The sequence below is a fragment of the Colias eurytheme genome, chromosome 7, assembly GCF_061535395.1.
Source record: "Colias eurytheme isolate Ceu_HAF_F1 chromosome 7, ilColEury1 Martin Lab GWU primary, whole genome shotgun sequence".
Classification (NCBI taxonomy): Eukaryota; Metazoa; Arthropoda; class Insecta; order Lepidoptera; family Pieridae; genus Colias; species Colias eurytheme.
The window spans coordinates 6,417,008-6,439,983 of NC_142986.1; the positions used below are offsets into that span (position 1 = coordinate 6,417,008).

At 31.7% G+C, this 22,976-nt stretch overlaps 3 non-coding genes across 3 annotated transcripts; all 3 read left to right on the top strand.

Annotated features, from left to right (window-relative positions):
• The first annotated feature begins 15,811 nt into the window (after nt 1-15,811).
• TRNAM-CAU (transfer RNA methionine (anticodon CAU)) lies at nt 15,812-15,883 on the top strand. Its single transcript has one exon. It is a non-coding gene; the product is annotated as a tRNA-Met (tRNA).
• Nucleotides 15,884-15,965: 82 nt separating this feature from the next.
• On the top strand, nt 15,966-16,037 carry TRNAM-CAU (transfer RNA methionine (anticodon CAU)). The gene has a single exon. It is a non-coding gene; the product is annotated as a tRNA-Met (tRNA).
• Nucleotides 16,038-16,562: 525 nt separating this feature from the next.
• TRNAM-CAU (transfer RNA methionine (anticodon CAU)) lies at nt 16,563-16,634 on the top strand. Its single transcript has one exon. It is a non-coding gene; the product is annotated as a tRNA-Met (tRNA).
• The last annotated feature ends 6,342 nt before the right edge of the window (nt 16,635-22,976 follow it).

A 22,976-nucleotide genomic window follows, 5' to 3' on the forward strand; every position in this document is an offset into this window, starting at 1 on the left:
TCAGTTAAACAGACAAACATTTAGATTACGAAGAAAACATGAAACCGCTGATTGAAATATTTTATTGTTTTATTTTTTTTTGTTGTGTAAATAAGTGGATAAGAGAGTTATTGTTTTTTCTTTTTTATATTCATCGCATAATTGTTGCAAAACTATATGAAAACATTCTTACTAAGGACATTTTTACATAGCCAAAAACTAAACCGTTTTCAATTACAAGCTCAACAATTAGTCTCCCTTATTGCTTTTCGGAAGTTTAGTTGAACGCTCGTTCATCAATTAAAACGGGTTCCATGGATGCATTTCTGCAATTCGTTTTCTATTTACGCAAGGCCTTCTGTTACTTACCAGACCGAAACTTTTTTCTACGACACAGACGATCAATCATCAGCCCTCAATATCCCAAGGCAAGTGTTCTCGACTCCACGTTACGAATGCCTGTAATTGAAAGCGACTGTTCGTGAAATTTGTTCTTGACGCAATATAAACAGGATATTTAAAATGTATTAAGCTATAAATGATTATTAATGCCCTACTTACCGTGAGCGCCATTTTTCATAAAGATAAGCGTGAGCTTTTAAATTGCAAAGAAAAAATAATATAAATTGAATCTAAAAATAATAAGATGGATAAATTATGAAGCAAGATGAATTTATCATGAATTCAAACCGAAGTTACGAAACAATTATTTTTACTGTTTAATTAACATCAACTTTCTCAAACATAATAGCTTGAATTATGAGTCAAATATGAAAATAGAAATTAATTAACAATTATTAATTATACAGACGATAAGTTTATTTGGACCTTCGTTACATTAAAATTTATAACACAATTCTGAAGTTGATTTATGTGTTATTATGTAATCTATAACGAACAGTTAGTGTAACTAATTTATTTTGCTTTTAAAAAGATTTTCTCCAATTTTTTAATAAAAAATACAAAAATATCTTCCAAAAATTAATCAGGCTTTTTTTCATTATTTACTAATTGGTCTCTTATTTGATAATTATAAGATATAGACTGAATGTAGTTTTTAAAACTGAAAATAGTAGCGATCGATCCTCATAATTATATTATGCCGTCTAGACAAAGTAAACCTCGTTGGCAAATAAAGTGGATGTGGTGGAGAGGCAATGAGAAGCTTAAAGCGCATATAAGGTTACGTATTAATATATAGATTTTAATATATCTTCATACAATATAGTATTGTCATATATATCGAATTTTGATGAATATCTTTCAAATTAAAAGCAGTCCTTTCTTCCCATTTCAATATAACAAATTCCTGTCTCCACGACAGCGAATCTACGGACTAGTGTTCCAATAAAAGAGGAAGCAATAAATAAATTTCCAAATACTAAAGTGTCTCTTAAGACATTTTACAAATCCCCATTCAGCCCTAACAATGTCGTCCCTTATTGATAGAGCCCTGATGACGGCTCGCCTTTCTTTTTTGTGACGTCACACTTGACCCGAGACGCAAAAACTCAGACCTTTCCAAATAACAGATAGATTTATTTAGTAGATACGAATCCGATACAAAAATTGTTTTTGATGTTTTATTTTTGTAGTAGAAGTGGGCGTTTGAACTATAGTAATAATATACGTAAATAGATAAGTAACAGGAATTTCGGTTCAATTTCTGTTTCAGGTCAGTCATATTAATTGCAGCAATATACAGTTTAATATCTAGTAATGAAGTCCACGTAATATGATGTAAATTGTAGCTAATTGAGAGAAATGATTTTGATTCACACATTTTAACTTATTAAATTGTGAATGAAAGAAATGTATTTCATAAAAACAAGAGAACAAAACTGATTGATTAAAATAAACTCATGAAATAAGGATTATATCGTAAAGCGGTTATTTTTAGACAAACAAAACACAAAATATTTTTTCAATTGGTCCTGAAGTATCAATACTTGTCCTTTCAATAAGACGATGTACTTCAACCAATAAAACAGATGTTTGATGAAGTGTTTCAATCCCGATCAGTTGTCTTCCTCGTACTTTAGTTGGTGTCTTACTCGTACCAAGCTGAAAACATAATATAAACAATGTTATACAAATACTTATCAGAACATTGACACGGTAACAAATATTATTACCATGAAATTAACTTTGAATTAATATTACTGTACATTTATCTACAAACATCGCGATAGGATAAGTTCAAGAGGCTCTTTCTTTCTTCGTTTCATACTCATCTGGTAAGACACAAAGGCTGATCACCTTAATATCAGCCAATAATATAATAAACTAGCTTCCGCCCACGACCTTGTACGTGCATCCCCGTTTTTCCCCGTTCCCGCAAGAATTTCGGGAAATCCTTTCTTAGCGGATGCCTACGTCCTAACATCTACCTGCATGCCAAATTTCAGCCCGATACGTCCAGTGGTTTGGGCTGTGCGTTGATAGATCACTATATCAGTCACCTTTGAGTTTTATATATATATAGATTTGATCAATCGTCGCCACTTTTAAATACTTATTAATTAATTCGTAATTTCTCTGGTTTTCAATACCAGGATTTTTCTAAATCTTTTTGATTTCCTTCTCACAAAAGTCGTTTATATCCATCAATCATGAATCGTGATAATTTTTTTATACCTAGTTATTATTCAAAGTCATTTTAATTTAATGACTGTTTGATTTGATAATAAATAATTCTCCAAAACACTTCTTACCACATACAATAGCTGAAAATATTACCTATTCCACACCCCAGGTGCTATTATTCCCTATAGACTATATAACGTAAAGGCTTTACTCGTACGGACCCGATGCAAATTGGTTGAGACCGTAACTTAGCTGCTAACTAAGTTCCCAAATCTTCTCTGTAAGGCTCTACAACTTTCACAACTAATACTAGTTTGATACCTGAAACTGAATTGAATCAACTAAAATGTTTAATCGCATTTATGAAAATTTTATATTATTCCTTCAAACTTCAAACCTGAACCTATTTAATTAAAATGGAGTCAAAAATAGATATAACAAGAATTTGAAAAACTGACAAAAACGGTCGACCTGGTCGGAGTCGGGGCGAGCAGCTAGCCATATTCAGATATTGCTTTGTAGTTCCGTGAAGCGGTAAAATTTACTTCTGATGTTGAATTCGTTTAAAAATACCTACACAACCCCAATTACAACTTGAAAATTAATATACATTCCTCTAATTTTTCCGACCTCTACACAGGGCCGCGCCGACCCCCGGCAGCGCCTGTGTGCGAAACCTATGAAGCGCCTCTTTTTTTATAAAAATTCAATGCGCACCTTACACACACACACTTACAATCAAATGATTGTTCATTTGTTTTGTTTTGCCTTAGCTATCTCGTTCGTTAAAATCGGGGAATACCCATGACCCCACCCCCGGGCCCCGCTTGCGTCGCACGCATCGCATCGGGTTGCGTTCAGAAACTCACTCATTCATATTTAGTCCACTCATTATATTCATTTAAAAAAAAAGTGAATTTGCGCATCAAATTTTTTGATATATTGTAGGGATACCCAGAAAAGCTTAACTTGAGTTTTTCGACCAAGATTTCCTATGAGCTTTCGCCGCCATCTTAAAAAAAAGGTGTAAAATTTGTTTTTCGGCAATAACTCGGCTATCCGATGAAATTCGGAAATCACTTATAAGACACTTTTTGTTCCTTTTTTTATGCTCTACAATTAAGTCTGGACCATTTTTTCCGTATCATGCATCGTTATCGAGATATTGATCGATAAAGTAAAAAAAATGTGTGCGTGTACTAGTGTACACACGTACGAAGTGAAACTTCTTTATGACCTTATTTTTCAAAAAATAATTTACTATATGCAACTTTACAGAAATACGTCAAATCACGCGTGGTAGGGATAAGAAAAAGATGGCGCGTAACGGAAAAAGTCACGCGTAACGAAAAAATGTTACACTCAATTTTTTTCCAACCCCGATAAAGAAGTTTCACTTCAAAAATTCAGGACACATTTTTAGTTTTTTGCTTTTTTTTGTTTAGGACATAATACATACCTACATTATGTATAATATGTATCTAATACATATACATGTATTTAAAAAATCGTAGAATTCGAACTTGTAGAGAATATGCAGACCTACAATTTTCTTTTTGGAGTTTTTTAGTTGGACAAAAATTACGATCTCCAGCGCGCCGCAGAGTCGGTGAATTCACGCTCACCGTCGAGCGAGCTGCTCGCTCGGTTGTGTTCGCATGGCGAATCGAATGGGAAATTGTTTAGGAAATTGATGGGATAAAAAATAAGTACATAGACCAGACTTTAGAACAAATTAAATATCACACTAAAGTATATTTTTAAAACAAATAATTTGTTTGTGCAGTAAAAAAAAAGTTGAACTGTACAATTGAGCGAAAAAAAGTACAACACACGGTAAAATGAATGAAAAATGGTTTCAAGAAAATTTTGTAATTGAAAAAATGCAAACACACTCGTCAAAACGGATGCCAGGTTTTATAATCTCGATAACTATGCACGATACAGTAAAAATGGTCAGGACTTATTTGTAGAGCATTAAAAAAGGAACAAAAAGTGTCTTGTATAATATGTGTAAGTGTAAGTGTAAGTGATTTCCGAATTTCATCGGATAGCCGAGTTATTGCCGAAAAACCAATTTTACCCCTTTTTTCAAGATGGCGACGAAAGCTCATAGGAAATCTTGGTCGAAAAACTCAAGTTAAGCTTTTCTAGGTATCCCCTACAACATATCAAAAAAATAGATGCGCAAATTCACTTTCTTTTATTTGCCTTTTTTTTCGGACGAAATGAGTGGACTAATTTCATACTCATACAAACTCGGCGCCTCTACGGTTTAAAATAACTAGTACTTTTTCTCTTGTTCAAAGAACTGCCGCCGTTTTAACGTTGAGCTCGTAAGAAATGTAAACTAAAACCCTAAACGTAAAATGAAACCATAAACGTGAATAATAATAAACATTAAATATTGAGAGACTTGTTCAATAAGCGTTATAGATGTTTTGTTGTTTACAAGGCCTATGTTGCGCCTATTGTACCTACTTACTTGTCGATACTCCACTACAAAAAACAATCATATAGGTAACAAAAATAATTTTGGTGGCAGTGGCGGCGCGGCGCCCCTATTGTCTTGGCGCCTGTGTGCGCCGCACACTTCGCACACAGGGGCGGCTCGGCCCTGCCTCTACAGTGTACGTGTGTTCACACATGTTCAATTAGTTCAGTACTAAAATTTTAATAAACTTACGCCTTCACAACTAATTTATTAAAACTGTTTGTAAACCCAAATTAATTAGACGTCATCAGGCGCGTGTTCATGTCGCGACCTCTTTAAGCTTGTTGATATTCCCTTTAAATTTCAACTGTAAATTAGACCCGTAATAATTATGAGGCACTCTTTGTGAACCCCTAATGTCTCTCATTTCATTTGTACAAACTAACGACAAAGCTAGAAAATTTTAACGGACTTAACTGCTTAAGGCTAATTTGAATTAAGCGACCCTCATTGGTACAATTTTATACGTTGTTTTATACATAGGTATACTTTGTGCATACTTGAACAAAATTATCAGATAAATTTGAAAATTATTTTGAAATAGCCCCCGTATTCGAAAGAAATTAAAATAAAAGACTATCATTACTTTTTGGCTGCACTTTTGAACAGACCCAAAAGAATTGGCTCTGCATTCTGCGTATCGCAACTGCGTCTGCCTTGAAGCAAATTTAAATGCAAGTGAAAATCTAGCGTCAACAAGCGACTGACGCTCGTATAGACCGTCAGTGACTGTGCGCGGAATCTCAATACAGCAGTGACGGCCGTCTCTTCTTATTGCAGTCCTGAAAATTTGGCTTGAATTCTATGTCTATAGATGGAGGGCAGGATTTTTAGTTAAATATACTCTGTGCAGGCATCATGAATGTGGTTGAGTATTCTTAACATTGGAAACAAATTGTTTCTTCATAATTCAAAAGCCTAATGAATTAATTCAATATAGACAGTACCTACTTACTTCAACATACTGTCACGGTATATTTAGCCGCAATATGTGAAATTGAAATATATTCAATCTTAATCATACATTAATTGATTGTTATATTTGGTATGTGTATTTCAAAACTTAATTAATAGAGACAGTAACAATTTCCTACATACACTTATGTATGTGTGCATGACAGATTTTTTAATATTCTCTGTTATAACACACTGTCCTTTCGATTAACGCTTGAAATAAGTTCAAAGAAACAATATAAACCGTGTTTTTCTATCTTTTATTCCATACAGGCGTTTAGACAATAAGCTAGATCGTTTAAATGATGACAATATGGACGCAGTGGATACGGGAAACAGTTTTATTTGCTCTACAGAGCGTTTTGATGGGACTTTTTCTTTTCGTTTTAATGCATTGCATGCGTTGCGTTCCCCCCATAGCAACATGAATGAAACGTTTCATTCAGTTAAAATGGTCCCGATGATTGTATCTTAATAAGAAAAAAGCGAAATGGAATGTTGAGATTGTGAACAATGCGTCCCGTTCCTATTATATAGATGTCGTAATTAGAACTGCTGATTAAATATATTGTGGCTTTCAATGCAACTTTATTGTATACTTTTAGTGTCCGTTATTATTTAATTAAACCGCGCTTCAAATACATATTTTTGTTAAAGAATTATATACGTATTAATATAATACGTAAAATGGTATTTATTTTAATGTCATAAACATACACGATTAACTTTGCACGAGAATGCATTGTTCTGTAGTTGAACAAAATACAATGTTATTAAAACTCAAGTGCATTATAAAACATTTCCATTATTCGTTTTTATAACTGCACAATTATCGGACTTATCTTTCGTTTGCAGTCAATTTGCATCACACAGTCCAATGACGGGCTGACCTTTGAGAATAAAGTTAAGCGCTTGCTAAGCACTCGTCAAAGCAAATGTTCTGAATGAGAAGAATGGAGACTACTCGACGGGCCATAGCATTGGAAATGAGTGCTTATTTCTGTTTTTATATTTCATTATTGGCCCTCTCATCTCATATTGCACTCCATTCGGATTCATAGAGGCCGCTATAAAAGATTGAAACGTGAGAGGCCATTTCAATGGAGTAATTGCAAGTGCACCTTTTTTTAATTCAATTCCTGTCGGCTTCGGTAAAGCCGGAATGCACTTCATTGATATCGCTATAAAGTAATGAGTTTTTTAATTGTGCGGATATATTTTTTTCAATTCACAACGAAACGAGCATCCCTAATAGAAGGTTGGAAACAAAAACGAAAAATACTCGCTGATTGAACTTTATACTTTTGTTGCTTTTTGTTTGAATTTAAAACGCGTATTCGATGTTTTGTGTTATTAAATGGCTGGAAAATCTAAACAAATAATATTTTAGTGTAATGAAATACGTGCATGTTTGTATATTGTCAAAGCCATTATGGATATTTTTGATTTTACATTAACATAATGAATGTGAGACTAAAAATATTATTTTTATTGGTAATGCAGATTAAATGTTCTGATAAAACGTACCTATGTTAAATGATTAATGAAACGTTACTGCGTTACTTTTTCTACCTGTGAAATAAATTTATTTATTTATTTATTTATTTATTATAAGGTACCTTACAGCTAGTGATACAATTTATGAGATGAATAAATACTAAGCTACGCCAATTAAAAGGTACACCAATAGGTAGTAAAAATAATCTACGTATGTGAACAAATACTAGTATAAGAATTTTACAAATATCGACAAGAATCAGAGATTGCAAAATGTGTATAATATATTATTAAGTAATAGAGGTAGATATACTTAGATATATTTTTGAAAATTAAACAAGGTACTACGTACATTTACCACATTATATAGATACTAGCTTTTCGCCCGCGGCTTCGCCCGCTTTGTCTAAAACATAATAAATTAAATTTATTAAACTAATAAAAAAAACCGCATCAAAATCCGTTGCGTAGTTTAAAAGATTTAAGCATACAAAGGAACATAGGGACAGAGAAAGCGACTTTGTTTTATACTATGTAGTGAAAAATCCCCAACAGTATCCATTGCTTTATACCACATTATTTCGTAAATTTTACCTCTATCTTAAAAGTGAAAAAAAAAATACTTATCTATATTTAAGCATTTATAAATAACGGCAATTAATAAACACCTACCTGAAAAGACGGAATTATGGAAACCGACAAATATTTTCATAAACATTTCCATAATAAGAAATTATTATGGCGTGTTTTAATAAATACGTTTATAAAAAGACATTTTTTATGAGATAAGGAAGGAAATAAGCAATTACCCGACGGCATCTCCTGTTTCACTAATATAATTTAGAATATACTTAATGAACAAATAAAGCTGAGAGACTTCCTGTGCCTTTTAAATCTTAAACATTATTAAAATTTTATACCGTTAAAGAATTGATTTGCTTTAGTTTCGTATACCTACGTAATGCTCTCCCAAAACAACGGATTAGGTTTTTATAAAACATTTTTAATATTAATACTAAAAGTGTCCCAAAAAAAGGAATAACATGAGAATCATATAGCACTTGGCGACATGCCAAATCCCAAAAATATTGTTATAAGTTTTATGAATATGGATATCAAATAAAAAATGTTAAGCGTGAAGCGGCTCCATTGTTTTCGTTGTTCTATACGGTTATAGCTAGGACGACTAGGAATCAGACGCTTGGAAAATTATCCTGAAATACAATTAAAGTGTAACGCAATTTATTTTAATTTCAACCCCTTCCCGCGTTTTCTCAGTTGGTAATTTTCGTACGCAACTGGTAATTTTATGAGTCTAATTTCATGATACATTACAAAGTGGAATGTTACGTCTTGGATTTGAAAACAATTTGGGGTGAAAGTGTTTTAAATGCGTGATATAACTCTTAGGTAAAGAATGATCTTAAATGTATGTAATCTTAAAATGGTATTTTAAGATTACTTTAAATCCTTGTTTATACCTACATAGTAATTTAAATCTGCACTTAAAAGCATCACTTTAGGAAAATGTTATGTTAATAAATTTAAGACTTATGAAAAATCCCTAAAACTATAACATTCTCATAAACTTATTGCAAGCTACCCAAATAACTTTTAGTAAATTTACTTTAAATCAAAATTTTGACCGCAATCTCAGGATTTTCTTTAGTTTTAAACAATTTAAATCGGGATCGCAAGAAAATAGTTGCCTGTATTGAATTCGTGATAAAATAGTTTAGAAGCAATTTCTTACAACTTCAAGTGCTTGAGAGATTGCAGTCGAATTCCATTTTAGCTGAGATAACATTAATTTCCTGTTATAACATGACTTCCCAAATATGGAGCATAATAATATTCTCAAGGTTTTCATTTCATAGGTACTACATTATATTATTTCATAACACATAGGATTATATTATTTCGATAATTATTTTTTTATTATATTCCTTGAAGTACGAGGATGGTTCTTATGGAGTGAAAACGTAAATATGTACCACGGGCGAAGCCGGGGCGGACCGCTGGTACGACATAAATATCAATATTGTCTATTATAGTATTATATTATCTGTGCTAATACTAAGTGTCTATGATACGTTACATAAAACACAATACTTTACAATTATACCGTTTCCAGTTCTGTATTAATGGTTAGTTCTATAAATCATATGATTGATCACTGAACTAGTTCGCTAAATTCATTTCTAATTCATTCGCCATACATCGCACAAAGCTTTGATTGATTACCGTTAATTAAAAATCATAAATCGGTTCATTCGTCATTATTTAAGAACTATAAAAGCTAGTTCATTCACTTAAGATAAAGAGAGGTTATATAAGAAATCAATTTAGTTTCATTTACTAAATGTAATAAATTTTTGATGAATTGCTAATTGAATTAAATGTATAATTAGTGTAGAAAAATCACGGAATTAAACATAAATTGATAGCAGTTGGTTATTGATTAAAAGAGCACTATAAACGCAAAAATAATGCGAAGCTGCTGAATGCTACTTATGCGAAGATTTTAATTAATGAAATTAACGTGAATACTTTCTCTGTATCAAGATAAAATCTCGTCAAATAAGTATTGAATATCCATCAATATGTTCATACACCGTAAAATTGTATAAAATTCTAACCAATGATCTCTCAGGCTTTCAAAGCGATTGTTGAAGCCGCAACGCGACCGCATGCACACTCAACCGAATTCCATTATTGATTGAAAAGCAATCACATATTATTATATACTATTTTATGAGAGAAATCGATTTATGAGACGGAAAATAAAAGAGGAATTGATACACAAAGTAAGCTTGGTGATGTTTTCCTAACCTCTATTATAAGGAACACGAAATATCCTAACACTTATTGTGAGGGAGGTAGGATCTCACTGATTTTATATAGGCAGATGTGATTTTCAATAAATCAGGTACCTACATAATATCTTGGTTTAATATGTTAGCAGTTGGACGTTCAAGCCACACTAAACCTACATGTAAGTAAAAGGTACTTTATACATTCCTTATATATACATACTAATATTATAAAGCTGAAGAGTTTGTTTGTTTGTTTGTTTGAACGCGCTAATCGCAGGAACTACTGGTCCGATTTGAAAACATTTTTTCTGTGTTATGTAGCCCATTCATCGAGGAAGCTCTGTATCATGACGCTAAGATATTTGCATATCAAACAACAAAGGAGCGGAGCCACGCGGGTAAAACCTCGGAACGCAGCTAGTTCTTAATATTTCCATAATATTTAAACAAAAAAGAACAATGAACTTTATCCTAGTCTAATTTATTATATCTCCATAAAATATACGCCCAAAAGAAATCTCTTAATTAATAAAAGCTCATAAATTTCGCTTCTTCTAAGATTATCATTAGCAAATAATTGCTTTGCGAAATGTTAATTTATTCTTAAGTAGAAAGTTTCTGCCGTCATCGTTGTTTGATATGCAAATATCCATTTATATTTTGCTTTATTCATTAAGCAGTAATTTGTTAGACGCTAAGGCTGTTATCGAAATTACATAATCTGTATATTGTTAGAGTTTTGCCCTTAGAATCGATATTTAAAATATGTAAACATATAATTTTCTGAGTAGGTATAATATTTGCAATGCATTTGTTTTATAATAATTGTTTAAATAATTAATTCAATTGTTTATAATTTGAATTTGCCTTTAATGAAAACAAGCTATTATTCAGCTCTCTGAAGAATAACGTAGTTATACACAATATTATATTTGATAATACATTTTGGCCACTAAAAATTCATCGTTTATTACGTCGCAAAATAAACAAGTTTGGATTAAAAACATTATGAAATCTGGGTTTAATAGTATGCAGTACAATCGAATGGTAATTGCTGAAACCTATATCAATAACACTATCAGTTGTCTGCGAATTGGCTTTAACGTGCATTTGCTTTAAATTAAATGAGATTCGAGTCGCATTGATGCGTTTTAAAAAATTTTGTCTATTTTTTATGCTTTATGCAAAAATCGTGTTTTGGGTTCTCGGTGGGTTTTGGTGGTAATACGGTAAATACATTGTCAGGATATAATCTGGTTCTCATCTTATATATTTTGTTAGTTCTAGTTTTGATTATTTGTTCGGATAAGTATTATTTTTTAAATGAATCCACTTGATACAAAAAGTAACTAAATTATTAATGGCAATAAGTAAACTAAAAAATAGCTACACGCTTAAAAACACAGCAAGCTGTTGAAATAAAATATTTTCCGATGTTACAAATATTGCTTTTCCAAATTGTTATTTTATTGACTTCGTGCCGACCTTGTTAAATTCGACACTGTGATGTTTACCAAAATTCCGCGTATTTTCATGCACAAACTAAACTAAACTAAGCGAGCCGATATTGCTTTAAAACGAACAAGCTTCATATCCCAGCGGTCCATGAATCTCCACTACGAACGGCATAAATGCTTAGAAATCGTTTATACTACATTTACTCTAGTTAACACTTTCGTCCAATGGAGAGCTATTAACGCAAGTGAACTAAACCGTGAGGAAGATATTTCTGTGCAATTCTTAGGAATGGAATCTTCTAGAATTTTATTGTAGCCTTTGAGATCCAAATTTGAAAGATGCTGTGATTTTATCGCAAGGAAGGCATCACGAAATAAGACAAGGTTTAGAAGAAAGAAGAAAATTAAACAAACAATGATTAAACATATCAGATTACTCTCATCAAGATCAATAAAAATATAAAACAAAAACCATCAAGAAAACTATAAAGCTTCGTTGAACTATAAAATCCACGCCTGAAACATTTTGAACGAAAACAATTTCAATTTTCATTTGTTCACGTTAAAATCGCGCGTCAATCACTTGACGAAATAGTATTTGAGTCGGCCCTGCGTTTGAATTTTTTATTGGCAAGTGGGAACCCTATATAGGGATTGTCCAGAAGACCAATATTGGAAATGCACTCGACTATGCGCTAACGAGATGCGGGTCTAATGAACTTGAAATCCTGCGCCTCCATTTTGTATAATGGCCAGTTACAAAGAGTTATGAAATGGAATGACTTTTTTAAATTTGAGATGTGTTTTTTTTCTTAGTGTATTTTTTTACGTGGACATGGATGCTTAATATTTTGCAAAAGTAAAAATACGTATATGCCAATATAGTTTCTTCTTTTGTAGGAATCGAATGAGAGCTTTGTCGTTCTAGTATGTTTCAAATATTAATAGTAAAAATATTATTCTATTTGGGTTTTTATTTGTATAAAAGTTAAACAAAGAACTCACATGTCTTCGTATATTATTCAATTATAAGTTCATCTGTCTTGAGCAGGACTTTTGCTGTAATTTGCTTTAATATTCTTTTGTATTGTCTTAATTCAAATTGAATCTACATCTCAGAAAATGCTAGAGAATGTTAATTCGCAACAGGAATATGAGTAATTTTTGATTAGAAAAAAAAAATAAACGTACTTAATATTATGTTACATTTTATCATGAAAGAAGAAGTCATATCCAGATAGCAATTTAAAATTTATTATTTTCATTATTGTAATCAGGTAATAATAATTCCTTAAATATCTATCAAAAATGACGCCTCATAATTTCGTTCAAAACTGCAATAGCAATACTTTTAAAATTTTATAATAAAGACATTTCCTATCAAAACATTCCCACTTTCAGGTTTCCACTATTGTGATGACGGGTGGTTGATGCGCTTTCCGTCACAGTATAAGCTTCGGAATGGTTTGTGGGAATGAGTAGGTATTTGTAAATCGGATTAAGAGCGAATCCGCAGCCGATAGCCTATTGATTGTTTGTCAATATTCAGCTCATTCTAAAACGTTTAGCGTTTTCATTAGTTTTAACGGTTGATATTTTCAATCCTTTAATGGAATGAGATGATGGTAGATTGACATTGGGTAATATTTTGGGATCGAAAGGATGCTATAATTCTACTCTAATAGAAATACAAACAACGATTAAACTACTTTGTTTTTCAAATTGCAGAACCAATTTTAAACGAACTTAGATAAAGGGACAGATACAGGCTTAGGATAAGGACTTTGATTAATCTTTACATATCATAGGTATCTAGTGGATTATAAAAAAAATATCTATAATTACCTCCACCTCCATATTTGAATACTTGTATTACACCACCACGTGTATTACACACATTTCTTTGTAGATATTTTAAATCTTCTTTTAACCTCCTTTCTTACACTTCTTCGTCCTAGTCTCACGCACAACAGAACAACTGAAATCTAATTAATCAGCATTAGTACATAAATATAAATAGTACAAACATCCAGCATAGCTAAATAATTTGTCGTCCTTTCATTACCATTTCAAATGTTTCGTTCAAGATTAAGTGACATTTTAATAGGTCAGAATTAGCATATGAATAGAGGGTCACAGAGATGAAGGATTAAGTGGTAATAGTGTCTTGGTTGTTAATATCTCATGAGGAGTTAAGCCGTGTCAGTAATGAATTATAGAAGGTTGTAAGGGCGGTTTACTCGACACGAACTAATTGTGATTTGATAGTTTATGACCTTCAAGATTGACTGCTATAATTTTACAAGTGGGCTAGGATTAGGCTGTCATTATTTAAAAACTGATTAAGTTCTCTTGAGGTTTTGCATTTGCGAGTGGACTGAAAATATTAGATACTCTATAGGATCAAAGTTTATTATAATACATGTAGAAAATTTTATTTTTTCATTTATTGTTTACACCAAAAGTTTACTTAGTTTCTGTGATTATGTATAGGATGTGTGTAGAAACGTAACATACACAATTTTAAATCAAAGTAGATATAGGTATACTTCCTTCGTGGAAAGGCTACTTTTAATAAAGACGTACCTATAATAATCCATTTATTAGAATTAGATATAACGAAATTATTCTATTGTTACATTTTAAGTATATATTTATCATAGTCGAAGCAAGCTGCGGTTTGATGTATGGTTTGGAAAGTTTCACTTGAGCATCGACATCAAGTTGGAATTTTAAAAGAGTTAAAATACCTTTTATACTTTGAACGATGCTATTTTGATAGGCTTTATGGAAAGACAATATGATTGATATTTACAGCAAGTTTAGATAGGTACTAATCTGTATTATTTATGTAAACTTATTGAATTTTTAATTGTATTCGAATTTTAAGATAAATTTTTGAACACCGATGCTGTAATAATATTACATCCTGGCAAAAACATTTTCAGTTTTTTTAAGAAAAAAGTTGTGATATAAAATTCACCGTTGGCCAAGCCTGGCTAGTCAATTTTGCTGAGCCAGAATGCTACGCTAAAACTTGACATATTTATTTTTTGATTGCGGTAAAAAAATCACTGTAAAACTGAGTTTCATGTTTGCCAATATTAAAAAAAAACTAAACCATATAAAATCATACTGGAATTTACCAATAATCCGATAAAATAAAGGGCGTTACACACAGACGGATGCTGAAATATTTTCGATGGACTTCTATGACCCTTGAATACGTTGAACCCGATAACACTAAGGGGTGAATACTGTCTGCATCCACACAATGGACGGATGGTGATACCAATTTAATACTGCCCTTATCTAACTCTAAGCACACTGAAGTGTCTGTTAAGGTTTTTGTAACGTATTTTATTATGTTTTATCGTACTTAATTTTTCGTTAGTAGACCGTAACGTATATAACTATTTTATTAGAGACTTTTAACCATATTTTTTGCAGTTTATTTGTGATCGTATTTAATGTAAAATTTGCGTAACGCTATAAATTAGTATAAAAAAATTATTACTTGCGTATTTGACAACAGTTATTAAGTCTTCAATTTCTAATCTTATAATTGGCGTATAGAATTGTATAATGTTCTATTTAATTTATGTTTAGCTGTAAGGTACTTACCTTTTACAAATAAATAAATAAATATTAATGTAAGTATTATGAATATTAAACATCCTTGTAGAAAAAACGATATTTATGAAGCTTGAAATTAATGATCTTATGCGAAATATACCTACGCCAAACAATGAAACTAATCCCTAATTATATTTAGTAAATTTGTAAAACTACATACCACGACATAGGAATGAAAAAAACACTTAAAAAGGACAAAGTTTCACGTTTTCTTACATTATCTCGGATATTAGTGCTTATGTTAAAACTTAAGTGGAAGCGTGCTGGGCCCATAACCCAGAGGTCCGTGGATCGAAACCACGCTCTGCTAAGTTATTTTTATTGTTTTATATCAATTTGATCACCCTAGCTTACTGTATAACAAAAACCTCATAATCAAATACACAGATGTAAGCAGAGTGGCGCAGTGGAAGCGTGCTGGGCCCATAACCCAGAGGTCCGTGGATCGAAACCATGCTCTGCTAAGTTATTTTTATTGTTTTATATCAATTTGATCACCCTAGCTTACTGTATAACAAAAACCTCATAATCAAATACACAGATGTAAGCAGAGTGGCGCAGTGGAAGCGTGCTGGGCCCATAACCCAGAGGTCCGTGGATCGAAACCACGCTCTGCTAAGTTATATTTTTGATTTTATTAATTTGGACACCTTAGCTAAAAGAAGAAGATACTATTTTTCTTCAAACACACAGATGTAAGCAGAATGGCGCAGTGGAAGCGTGCTGGGTCCATAACCCAGAGATCCGCGGGTCGAAACCACGCTCTGCTAAATCATTTTTTATTCATTTGTGCAGCCTAGCTTATTAAAAAACAAACTTCTAATATTCAAGCATGCATACAGAAGCAGAGTGGCGCAGTGGAAGCGTGCTGAGCCCATAACCCAGAGTTCCGTGGATCGAAACCATGCTCTGCTAAGTTATATTTATTTTTTATTAATTTGGTCGCCCTATTTTACTGTAAACAAACTCCTTATATTGAAACAAACATATCTAAGCAGAGTGGCGCAGTGGAAGCGTGCTGGGCCCATAACCCAGAGGTCCGTGGATCGAAACCATACTCTGCTAAGTTATATTTATTTTTTATTAATTTGGTCGCCCTATTTTACTGTAAACAAACTCCTTATATTGAAACAAACATATCTAAGCAGAGTGGCGCAGTGGAAGCGTGCTGGGCCCATAACCCAGAGGTCCGTGGATCGAAACCATGCTCTGCTAAGTTATATTTATTTTTTTATTAATTTGGTCGCCCTATTTTACTGTAAAACACCATGCTCTGCTAGAATGTTTTTTTGAACTGATTCATAAAATTAATCTACCAATAAAAAATTGCAATAATTACCTTCAGACTTAAATCAATGGATATGGTAGCCGGTAGGTAACATGCCTTTGATTTTATAAAGTTCATTTGTACAATAGCGTATACTCTATGGGGATACTAGGAATTTTAAATTACGTGGAAAGAACGAAAACAATATGAACATTGTTTGTATAATATGATGGATAATGTATCTTTATTAATCCATTATCAATATTGGATTACGATATTAAAGAGAGGTCAAAGTAAAATTCCATTTCAGCCAAAATTAGAACACGACTCGAACCCACAATTTAATTAAAATATTTTTGGAGTATTACCATCGTTGTGTATATAGCAAAAGCTGTAATTTACAACAAATATTGAAGAATTTATAGTGATATATGTCATAAAAAAAACCTATTGTAAAAGACGTAAAAATTTTAGCCCTGGAAATTAGGCAGTTAAGTTTATTGTCATATTTTTCTCTATCAGGAGGACTATTGAAGTATATCAATTTCTATCTTCTCCAAAGCTCGAATTCCAAACTCTATTTGATGACAACTTAATTTTCAAACGATTATGAATATTTATATATTGACAACAATTTAAATGGTAAATTTTAAAATTTGTAATGACGTCTCAAAAGTGCTCCTTCCTATAAGAAGTCTAATTGAATAAATAAATGTTTGAGTTTGAGTTTGAGTTTGACAATAGAGGCAACTTGCTCTTGTCCAGGTCAAAGCCACTGTTCAACCTATCTCTTTCCCTAATAATACCCTCTAACAATTAAATCTATTGGCAATACATCATTATGGCAAATCTTTTACTTTTCATTCACTTTTCATCCACTGTGCTATGTATTGAAAAGGCCTTCTACTAGTTTATATGTAGATAGATACACTTACAATAGTAAAACTCAATTCAACTCCTCCACGCGTGCAGGAAACACGTCGTGCGTGCCCCAATCCAATTATTTCCAAATATTAATTGTCTGTGTATGAATACCAATAATTAATCGTACGTGACGTTTACAAGCTGAAATAAAGGCGAATATTCCTGAGCAACTGTATTTTGTTTCACCATAAATTTCATTACCCCCAAATGAACATACATAAATGCATAGACATTTTTAAAGGGCTATTTGGAGCTCAAAATGACTTTTTATTCACTGACCTGCCCTGAACTACCGGTAAGAGGTTGAATGAGTAAAAATTCGCGGATGGTCCAAGATAGAAGCTTTTAGACGTATTTGTTAATATTATATATATAGTATAAGTAAGTATTTATGGTATAATTTAAGCATACTATTATGCCAATGCATACAATCAAAGAATCAATGAAATAATATACACTACAGCCGTAACTCTGTCACCTTCTGGTTTTCGAAATCAATGAGTAGGTAAAACTTGCTAACTTCAAATTATATTGAAGAATCCACTAATAATTAAAGTTAAGCTTTTAATCGATGGAATTAGGAACACAAGGTGATTTTATATTTGAACCAATTATAATATGTACTTGCTGTTTTCTTTACAGTGATATAAGATATTTTATAAAAGATATACATTTATAATCGAATAGTGTGGTTTTATTGAAAATTATTAATACGGTATTTTTTAATTACACAAAATATATTATTATTTTACAGGATAATAATTAGGGTACTTCATCTTACAAGGCAATCAGCAAGGCATCTTACATCTTTATCAATTCTGTTTGCTACCAGTAAACGAACATTGCAATATTTCGCCATTCTCCTGAGACTTGTACCAAAATAATGTTAAGCTGTCGAAGTAGCCACGGTCAGGCTCTCGAGTCAAGTGCGGCATTATGAACCGTCTGCTCACTCTTAACCCTCGTTCAGAATCCTAATTGAAATTTAAGAAATGTTACCTTTATTTGGAAATTTGACTAAATGTTACCGAGGACCTTTTATTTAAGGGTGGGCTTTGTTCTTGTCCCACAGGTTTCAATTACTGCTTTAAGTGGAACCGAATAATGATCGATTCTGATAATAACGTTTAATGGAAAATCGTATGTGAGTGATATTTTACCTACTCGACTTTCTGGAGTTTTACTTTTATTTTACAGCGATGATACATTTTGTGCCCCTTAAAATAGACGAGAAGTATCAGATAAAATCTGCATTAATACAATATTGCTTAGATAAATGGGAAGGCGCCGAAGTTTGGTATAATATTTTGTACTCCCTCTGTTGCATGAATCCCTTTAATGAATTTAACCACTTTTTAGTGCAGTATAATTTTAAAAAAACTTAAATCGCCTCTTTCCTATCTAGTAACTCATACTGATATAATAGACAAAAAATAACAAAATACCTATCCGTTTTCACTGTTGTTATAATATAAATGAGCAAGGACTCCTAACATTATTCTAACGCAAAAATAGAAAAACGCCACAGGCCCAGTCACATACATGTAGAATATCACAAGGACTGTAGGAGAAATAAAATATAAATTATTCAACAAAAGCGGTGAGCACACGTTTCATCTTTCACATTGAATAAATATTTTAACAGGAATACTCGTTTAACCTTATTTCGTAAATTAACAACGTAGATTATTCTGGCGGAATAAATTCACATCTGTTATTGTTTTCGTTTTATATTTTAGCTGGTTTATGTCTAGATTTCATTTGTTGAATTATAAATTAAAATCTATTAAGGCCAACTAAGAATATTTTGCCTTTGGTTAATATTTTGCTGTAAACCTGCGAAGGTTGGATCCAATGGAATTGTCTACTATAATAAATTTATACAGAAACATCTCTGTTTAGTTAATTCCAGACCCGAATTGCTACTATCTAACTAAATAAACTTGGGTGTTTCAATTAATTTTGGGATATCAACAATAACAATTTTCGGTAATTATATTTATTGTGCGCGGTCGGAAGCTTTTCTAAGGTAATAACTAATTTTAACCATTGCTCAGTATTGTTATTTAATTAACACATTGAAATTCTTGGTTCGCTGTTAATAGCCTTGTTAATTAACTTCAGGAGAATAGTAATTGAAATGCTGTAAATAAAATAGAGTAAAATCTTATTTTAAATTATATTACGAATAAGTTGTTGATTTGTATTCCAGAATGTTGTCTTTAAAATTTAAATAACATATTAAATATCGATATTAATAACTAATAACACATGTGTCTTTATCTCAAAAATATTATTATGTTTGTAGTTAAATGTACGTTGGCTAAAAATAAAATTATTCCAAAAAAAAGCTTCATTTAATAACGCCTAATTAACTTATGATTAAGCTTAAACAAGGATACACAACATTTACGCCTTATTCCATTTCTCCGTACATTCTCGTAGTCTCATTTCATTCGACGCCAACGCAATGTTCGAGCACGTATAATTTAATCTGCTTAGCTTTAATTCCTACTCGGATAGCGCTACATAGAAATTTTTCTCCTGACTTGCAAATAAATGGGGAGCTTTATTCATTGTTTGATAGATCATAATATTATTTCAGGTCGCTCGCTGACTTTTCTTGGAGCTATCTTGTATTTTATAAAAATTAAATACTGCTCTGTGATATTTCATTCTTCGTTATTTTTAAAGTAATAGTTTGGCGTATTTGTTATGGCTTTAACGAAATGGAATTGAAAGTATAGCATTGAAAATGAAATTGACTTTTGTATACAAATATAATATAGGTACCTATATGAAGTCTTTGTGATATTATAGAAGCGATGTAGTACTAGATAAGTAAAACGAATAAGCGATAAAAAACAGGACACTCGAGACAGCCCTTAGACAATGCGAAGAGTTTGCTCGTATCATGCACCCCATAATGCAGCTGTCCTCGTAATTAGTTAGATAAGTATAATTATACCATGCCTTGTGATTTTAAAAGGAGTATCAGTGGTAGAGCTTAGCGTTGTTGTATACATACGATAATAATGAGTGGAAATATAAATTCTTGAACTGTTTTGTTTTTGTGTGAAGGAATTAAAAAAAATCTTATTTTAACAATAAAAAAATACTAGTGGGTAACTTTTTACACATAAGATACATGACACATTCGATATTTTAAACTTGATTTTAGAAAAATATGGATTCTACCTATCATTATTTTTGAAACAGGTCCACATACCTAACGATATTATTATACTATAAGAAAAATAAAAAATAAATGTTTTTAAATTCTCATAATATAAAAATTGCTATTAGATAAGTGAGATCACAAGGATCAGAGACATTTCAACAAAACTCCTTCTCTAAGTATTTAATCCGAGACAAAGTTTCTAACATGTACTAATTAGCTACTGAATGTAAGAAATAAGTACCCTTCTAACTACATTTGCGTTTAAAGTCGAGTAATGTTTGACTTCCCTTTCATGTTTGTTAAAGAACTTTTAAATCCTCTGAGAATAAAAATTTCTAACGAACATTACAAGTAACTAAACAATGTCAAACATTCCGAGTGAAATATATTAAAACGTTCTCAAGAAATGTCTTACATTTTTCATTTACTATTTTTCAACATCTCTGCGGAGAGTTCTGTTCGGATTTTAATATTAAATACAGTGTACGCTTTTGTTCTTTGACCTTGTAGCGACCCCTGTATATTAATATATTATTACAAGTAAGTATGTAGTAAACTAAATTAACCCTCTAAAAATAGCTGTTCATGAAGCAGAGCTCTATACATGATGACTAAAACAATAAGCGGCCCCTCCCCTACTTCTATTGAAAAAAAATGGCGGATTCTCTAGAGACTAGGCTTAGAAACATGGATAATTAGTGTTTCATTGTTAATTGTCGCCCTTTGATACAAAGCGAATGGTTATAAACACAAGGGAATTGTAGGTTTGAAATATTAATCAGTCCATTAGCAGCTTCTTATTTATGTTCTGATTCGTAAATTGTTATGAAACACATTGATGGAGGTTATTTAAAGGTATAAAAACATCGATTACAATTTCATAACAATAAGATACATAGATACGTTTATAAACTAGATACGTATACAATGTACATTTAGGTAATATTATAAGAGGTTTAAACTTTAATCGCTATAAAGTAAAAATTTCAATAATATAATACTTAGGTACATTATATTATTTAAACAACTATTTTATATTGTTTGTTATTTTTAATTAAAATGCAAAAGCGAAACCCTGTTTTTAATTATGCACGCGATATAACTTTATTTCAGCATCAAACCATATTATTACGATGTGCTAAAATAAAATATGTTCACGCAAAATGAAAATAAGAAACTATAAAAATTACATAACTTGCTTTTAACATTATTTATAAAAGCTGTAGCAATTTGTTACTAACAACTTCTCTGACTCTACCTATTTAATAGACTACAAACCAACGTAAGCGCAATGTATTTTTAAATACATTACACACAAACGCATTTTATATAAGATGTGTTTAATCCGCTGTCATACGAGGGTGGCAATGGACTGTAAAGTACTATGCAGTGGTTACACTATCACGCCCAGGCAAGAGGAGGGGAGCGTTTAAGCCTGTGATAACTACTCCAGCAAATAGCACTTTATTATGCATTGTAACATAAAGCGTTCTTTTAAACTAAAATAATTATAGATAAAACTTTATTTAATGAGCATCATGCAGCTCAGATGCTTAATATTGATTGCGAATCCTCACTTACAACAATCAATGGTATTATGAAGATTATAAATAACTAAGGTAAGTATTTGTCTAGAATTTTCAAATCACATCAAATTACACAACACGTTACATTTCATGCAAATAAGAGGCCAATTTATATTACATACCTTGACATCAGTGTTATTCCACGATATATCCGTAGCCAATATCCCATTATTTCCTTGAGAAATTTTTGTTATCCTAAATATCCATAATACTTGGACAAGATTTTGCACGCAATAATGATAAAATACGAATGTTCCAATGCGTTTGCATTCGTCCCGCAATGTGAGTGACGACATCTTTTGTTTTTTTTTTACTACCCTCAAATATAATTTGTAAATGTCTGTTCGTTGACTATTTAATATCATGTCTGATTTTATATCTCTGCAAAATAGGCTATTTGACAAGGTTTTGAAAACTGTCTCAAATTATTAAGATACGTTTATAGAGCACACAAAACACATTTTTCTTAATTTTTTGTAGTTATTCATTGAGAAAATGGAAAATAAAAACATGATATTCAAATATGCCGCCAAAACACAATTTTGAAGAATATGGCGTCTCGCGACCATGGTGACGTCACAGCGGCGTAAACATCAACT